The sequence below is a fragment of the Nanorana parkeri genome, unplaced genomic scaffold (assembly GCF_000935625.1).
Source record: "Nanorana parkeri isolate BGI_ZX_2015 unplaced genomic scaffold, ASM93562v1 scaffold468, whole genome shotgun sequence".
NCBI lineage: Eukaryota > Metazoa > Chordata > Amphibia > Anura > Dicroglossidae > Nanorana > Nanorana parkeri.
Window position 1 is genome coordinate 1,046,940 of NW_017306736.1, and position 6,825 is coordinate 1,053,764.

General features: G+C 40.3%; 1 protein-coding gene across 1 annotated transcript in view; it reads left to right on the forward strand.

Moving 5' to 3' along the window:
• Window positions 1–6,825, forward strand: part of CUNH6orf106 (chromosome unknown C6orf106 homolog) — a 37,226-nt gene that overhangs the window by 29,962 nt on the left and 439 nt on the right. The gene's annotated exons all lie outside the window — the stretch shown is intronic.

Consider the following 6,825-nt stretch of genomic DNA (forward strand, 5'->3'; position numbering starts at 1 on the left):
GGGGTTTGTTATTTGTGAAGTAGATTTGGACACTGCATGTCCTAACAAAGGGTTAAAGGATTAAAAGCCTGGCATCTGCATTTCTATTTTAATATTTCTCAAATGTAAGTCCTAAAGCTGGGGGCACACACACACACACACACACAAAATCTTTGTTCAACCTGCAGGCTGAACTAAGCGTGAATGAAAGAATCTGTTATATTTTCCATCCACACTGAACAGCGCAGGTGGACGAATGTCCCTTTGTGTGCATTGTCGGAGTACACGAACAGTGTTTTGAGCCGTTTTTATTCCTTTGGCAAAAGTTGATCTATTGATCAGTTTCTGCCGATGGAATAGGGTACACACGAAGCGAATTTTGGCAGATTTTTGTTGAATTGACCAAAATTCACTCCCTGTGTATCCTTCTAGTATCCTACTAAAGTCTTTTTATAAGGACAGATCAAAACTTGAATTCAGCCATGTTGCCTGCTGCAACAAATCATCTAAAAGGTAAGAAATATTTGTTGTAAAAATTAATTTACATCATGATGTGTAAATGGGAACACCTAAACATAGAGGGTTTTTTTCTCAAATTTGGCTGCAAAAGTGGAAATACAAATTGACAAGAATAAGGAATATCAAAATAATCCAAAAATAAAATGCATTGTTCAAAAAAGGTATGTATTGATGTGATTTATTTTCTCACAGAAAAAAAAAAAGCATTGAAAGCAAATCTATGTAGCATGCTGTCATTGACCTGCCCTTCCAAAAACAAGAAGTAACCTGGCTGTGTGCTCTGTGTTCAGAACTTAGTTACTGGCCTGGAATGAGTATGCAAATCAGTCTTTGTTCTCAAATCAAGCAATGATTCCATGAAGGTTGAAGTAGCAAAGCCATTAAATCAGTATGGCAGGCAACTATTTTTCAGGAAAGCACCAACAAAATAGATCCCTCCTCCAATAGAGACCACCTCCTTCTCCAGGAACAGAAAACTCACCACAAACTGACCCGCATGTTACCAAGTCATCACACTCTACAGAACTGGTTGAGTTTTTTAGATTTCTCGTATATTGCTTGAACCTGGTGGAAGGAGACACCCTATATTGAGCCCTACAGCTTTTTTTTTTTGTTTCCCTCACCCACCTTGATGTGGGTGGGAGTGTCTCTCATTCATCTTTGACCCCCAGTCCCTTCCTGTTTATGGAAGAGGTTTGGACTGAACATTCCTGCCTTTAGTTTTTTTTGGAGAGGTAATGTCACTGAGGCGCCATAGCTTCTGGTTCCCGAATGGAGCATGGTGATGTGTCTTGTGCACATGCCCCTTGATAGTGGTGTCATGAATGTCATAAGACATTTTTGGAGCTCTCCTCCTTTGCACCCCCTGTTATGTTCAGGTGGAAGACAGCAGCTCTTGTGGGACCAGTGACATGCAGGCAAGTCTGGAATCATTGCCTCGTCTCCCTACTATAGTGCCCGGTTGTGTAGTCTACTCTAACCCTCAGAATTCTCTGGGGTCTGTTAGTGAAACAGAGTCTCTCGTGGTTGGCCAGGTGTAAGGACACAATTGGCTGTATTTTACCATTGGCATGTGCTCTTACTTAGGGCTTAAATGGTTAATTTCATGTTACACCTGTTTGGTTATTCTGCTCATTGCATGCCAGGACTCATTTATACTCTTAGGCCCCTTTCAAACGGGCATCTGTCAGTTCCAATCAGCAGGGGATCTATGCAATACGGAATGGATGTCACCACTGTAACGTCTGTGTCCTTCCAGTTTTTTCCTCCATTTTACGATACTGGACCCATGTTAGTTCTATGATTAGGTACCAGATTACCCCTGATCTGTCACGTTCAGGTCCGCCAAAACAGAATTCTGCTTCGTTTTGTTTACCAGACCTGGATGGAGTTGGGGGTATGCAGATGTAAACAGACGCACATCGGTTTACATCCGGCTGCGCATAGACTAACATAGGCTTTAGATTAGATTCGGCTGAAAAACTGACAGGCAGACCTGATCGTACTGCCCATCTGAAAGGGGCCTTAGGTCCCTGCTAAGCCTGAAGAGTAAATGTATGGCAATGTAATGGGTCTAACTCTTTTTGTATCAATTTTTTGTATGGTTATTGATTAAGGGTGGAGTTCCAGCCTTGCACCCCTAATCAGGATAAGCAACGGGTTGCAGAAGCTATTTGTATATCTATTTATATTTATTAGCTCTTCTTTTTTTTTTTTTTGCTTGCTTGCTTTTACTTCTCAGGTTACTTGTATTAGGTTTAAATTACCTCGTAGCTGGGTGTGTCTGTCTCATAGGTGTATGCACTGGTTACAACCTCCAGGCTACTCTTCTATTTGCTGCAAGCTCTTCCTCTGCTTTCTTTGTCCAAAGCCTTAATTTCCCACTAAATGTGGACTGATAAGGTTCAATTCTAAAGGCTTCTCAGCCCATAGCTGAGCCCCTAGTTGGAATGCTGTAACCTGCTTTCCATTAAGACCGGTCTATGTAAATGCAACTTTGTGTGTAGTTATGTTTTACTATACACCCCTGCTACTGCAGCTACAGCATTAATCTCCGTTTACGACCACCTGTAACATGGGGTTCATCTGAGAATGTATATGTATTGTGGGTTATGCTTATGTTGCTTTTCAGGATTCCTATACTAATATTTATAGCCTGGAAGTCTGTATATTTTGCATTTTTTAAAAAATGATTTTGCTGACTCCTAGCCACATCACCCTGAAGCACCTGATATTGGCTGATGCTGGAAGCTTAACAGGGTCAAGCCTGGTTAATACTATTTATCAAAACAAGCCGGAACAGTTGGCCATAGTAACTAATCAGCTTCTCTCTTCAGTTTTCAAAGCTTACCTTAACAAACTGAAGAGAGAAGCTGATGGGCAAGTGCCGTAGATTCTGTCTGCTCCAGTTTTGATAAATTTCTCCCATATGTGTTTTGCTACAGGGATGTGGCTCATGTACACATACTTAGCCTTAGCGTACCTAATATTCCTTACGCCGGACTGTAATATGTTTTATTGTAGTTAACGCATCTTCAAAATATGACAAACCTCATAACACGATATGTAATATGGACTTTTAATCCATATCACTGCTATAGGCACAGGCCTCCTAGATGTAGTGACTTAGATCACTTTTTTCACATCCATACCACTATACATCCTTACAGCTTATGTCCCTAGCACTGTAGTGGGGAGACGCTCCCGAGCAATTTTGTGTGTTGCCTTGAGTATCATAAAAATGCTGAAGTCATGGTCCCCATAAGTTCAGTCCCTTCTGTTGTTTTTCTGTAGGTATATGGTGCCTTATGTTAACAGCGGCACCACCAAGGCTCATTAGTTGAGTGCTGTACCTGCAGGTAGAACAAGAGTCTTTAGCGCATACCCTTGCTTGACTAACAGATCACTTTTCCTTAAGCAAAGCAACAAAATGGATGTAAAGATGAAAAAAACTTCCCACCCACGTGAGTTTGGTGTTTTTCCGGTCACTGCTGTGTAGGGTTCAGGACATGGTGATCTATCCACAGGGTAAAAAATTTTAGTTTATCTTTTGACTTATCAGCGTACATGAACCATTAGTCTAAAGGTGATTAATGCACATAGGTAATGTTAAGGTCAGAAGGCACCTAATGTATAAATAGGTTAATTCCTTTTAAAGTACACCAAATGAACCTTTCTCAAGTGGGGTGCAGTGAACTTTTCGCATAGCATCATGCATTTTTATGGTGCAGGCGGGCTGGCCAGCAACACCATGGAAACGCATGGTGCTAATCCATGGTGGCATCCATTCAGAACAAAACAGAAGTCTGCCTCTGTCCAAGCCTGCTCTGCCATGCTGCCGCAGCCATGCCCTGTTCTTGTACTAGGACAAAGCTGTGAAGGGAGGGGCCTGATGTGAACGTCAAGGAGCTTCTGCTTGGATTTTAGTGGAGATGCCATTTTTACATTAACTTTTTTTACATTTTTGGACTGGATTTTACATACTGTTAAAGGTTGCCATGACTGCAAAAAGGTTGAGAAAGGGTGCACCAAATTGTCCAAATAGTGAATTTTCTCCTGGTGGAGCAAGGAAAAGTCCTTTCCACCAAATTGCTGGCAAAATAGGGTGCCAGTTTGCTTGTCTCTAGATTTGAGTAGAAAGGATGAGATTTATTTTTATTTTTTTGTCGGACACACCTTCTGCCACAGTCGCTAATCCTTGTCTTTAAATTGTGTTTAAGCATTTTTTATGATGCATATATTTTTTTTTTTATACACTGATTTTTTTTTTTTTAAAGGTTTTTAAAAGGAATATAAAACAATAAAGGGGAGGGTTGTACAACCTTTACAACCAAGCAGTAACGCAAAAGTGATAGAACTAGAACAGTGAGTATAAGCATAGCTGTGTCATGCAATAGTTGGCAGTTAAGGTTGTAACTGCTAAGACCTGGGTGGAGTTTACTCAGGAAATGATATTACTGTTTGCCAGAAAAGTGAGAGGTATTGTCCTGAGGCGTTGAGCCTCACTCTGGAATTAAGTAGTAAAGGTCATGTTATCTTATGCAATGATGGGGTAGAGGGTGTGCCTCATTCCTTAGGGTAAATTAGGGTGCGGTAGGGACTGCAGAGGAAGGGCCTGCGGGCTTTAGGGACAAATCAAAGTGGGTCGAAGACGAGGAAGAGGTGAAAGTAGTTAAGAAAGAATGTGAGGAAATTCTAAGGGAGACACAGATAAACTGAACCCGATATAATAAATTATAATTAAACAAAGATTGTACGTTTTATTGTGAATGAGGTAGGTGGAAGTTTCCTTAAGGTGCCCATACACCTTACAATTATCTGCAGATTTTCTGTGGTCAGATGGAAAAAGTGGAACAGATTGGCCCAGGTGGAGATTACTACATCCACACAGTTTAACATAGATGGAGGAATCTGTTGCACCTTTTCCATCTGACCACAGAAAATCTGCAGATAATTGTAAGGTGTATGGCCAGCTTTATTCTCTGGAATGCTTGAGATTGTTAACTTCTCATGAACATCTAAACTATGAAGGCTTTTTAAAACCATTTTCCCTGCACTTCACATTGACTCTCTCCCAGTGGAATATATTATATTATGGTAAAAAAAAATTAAGAAACCAACAAGCAAATGTTATCAGACCTCTTCATACACACTGCCCATTGAGGGTGTATAAGGAGGTATATTATTCGTTTTGCTGGTCTTTTTCTCAGTAAACCAGTAAACATTTTATGCCCCACTCCATGCTGCTGTAAAAATTTGTGTTGCTTACAATTATGGTTTTATTAAATTTCATTATTAAATGGTGGAAAAAGATCTGCATGCTAGATTACAAGTGAAAACAATATTCATTGTCTCCTATAGACAGAAGTACAATAACATTGTTTTTATCTGTATGGTTGTTAAGTTCATGCACACTGAGGTCTGGTTCACACCTGGACGTTTTACAGCGCGTTCCTACGCTCTGTAAAACGCTCACAATGTGAAAACCAATGATTGCCTATGGGCATGTTTCCCACCTGGGCGTTTTACAGCGCGTAGGAACGCGCTGCAAAACGCCCTACGCCCAAAGAAGTACAGGAGCTTCTTTGGGGGCGTATTTGCCGCACGTATCCATTGGGATACAGCCAGGTAGCCCTCGGAAACGTGCGTTTGTTGTCGCGAATCGCGGCATATTCGATACGCCTAGGTGTGAACCCAGCCTAAGACCTTTTCAGGTGGTATTAAATGAATACAATGTATAGGTAGCTACAGCTTTCAAAAAGCCTGTTCTGAGTTCATTCCTTTTCAGCAATAACAACCTGACAGGCATTCTAACATCTTGTTTATCCAGAAGAAAAAAAAGTTTTGATTTTAGATACTCTTTAAAGTAGAACTAGTATCAAATTTTTGTTTTCATATTAATTGCCTCAGCATGTAATGTGGAGGAGTAACACTTTATTCGACTCTTTATCCTTATCCAAATATCCAAGTTTTAGATTTTATTAGATTAAGATTATTTTAGATCATTTTTAACGGTTTTCGATAAATTGTTTTATGCATAAAACCTATTCAGTTTTGTTTTTTGAAGATGTAATGTTGAAAAACAGCAAACTGTAAGTGGAATTTATCAAAACTGGAGCAGACAGAATCTGTAGCAGTTGCCTATAATAACCAATCAGCTTCTCTCTTCAGTTTAGATTTTAAAATGAAAGATAGAAGCCGATTGGTTGCCATGCATAGCTGCTCCAGATTTTGTCTGCTCCAGTTTTGATATATTCCCCTCTGTGTGAGAATCTGTGACATTGCGACTAAATGATGGCTTCACAATTGCAAATTTTTACCATTATTGGAGATCATATTACTCCTTCTGCCACTCCTTTATCTGCACCGGCCTCAAAGTTACAGTTTTGCTGTTTTGATGGTCTTGAAAGATGGGGGAAGAGATGAAATTGCCCAAAAAACATAGTTCACTGTTAGGGCTTGTTCACACCATCTCCATACCAGAACGTTGTTTTATCTGGACCAAAAACACATACACAATAATTCAATGGTAAAAAAAAAAGGCTAGTTCACACTATTGCGTCTGGAGATGTTGCGAACAAGCCCTAAAAGAAAATAAATACCTCTCCCACTGCCAACCTCATGGAGCGAAATACTCTAAAATCTGCTCTGAAATAGATGCTTCTGGGTGTATCACCCTTTTGATCCCCCTGCTGCTCTCAGTGGTCCCCTTGCCAGACTTTGCGTCTCTACAGAGCACACTTCTTTTACAGGAAACCACATTTTGGGCAATTTCGTGTTAAGGACTGGTCACTTTAAATCACCTCAGCCTAGGCTAAATCACATGCC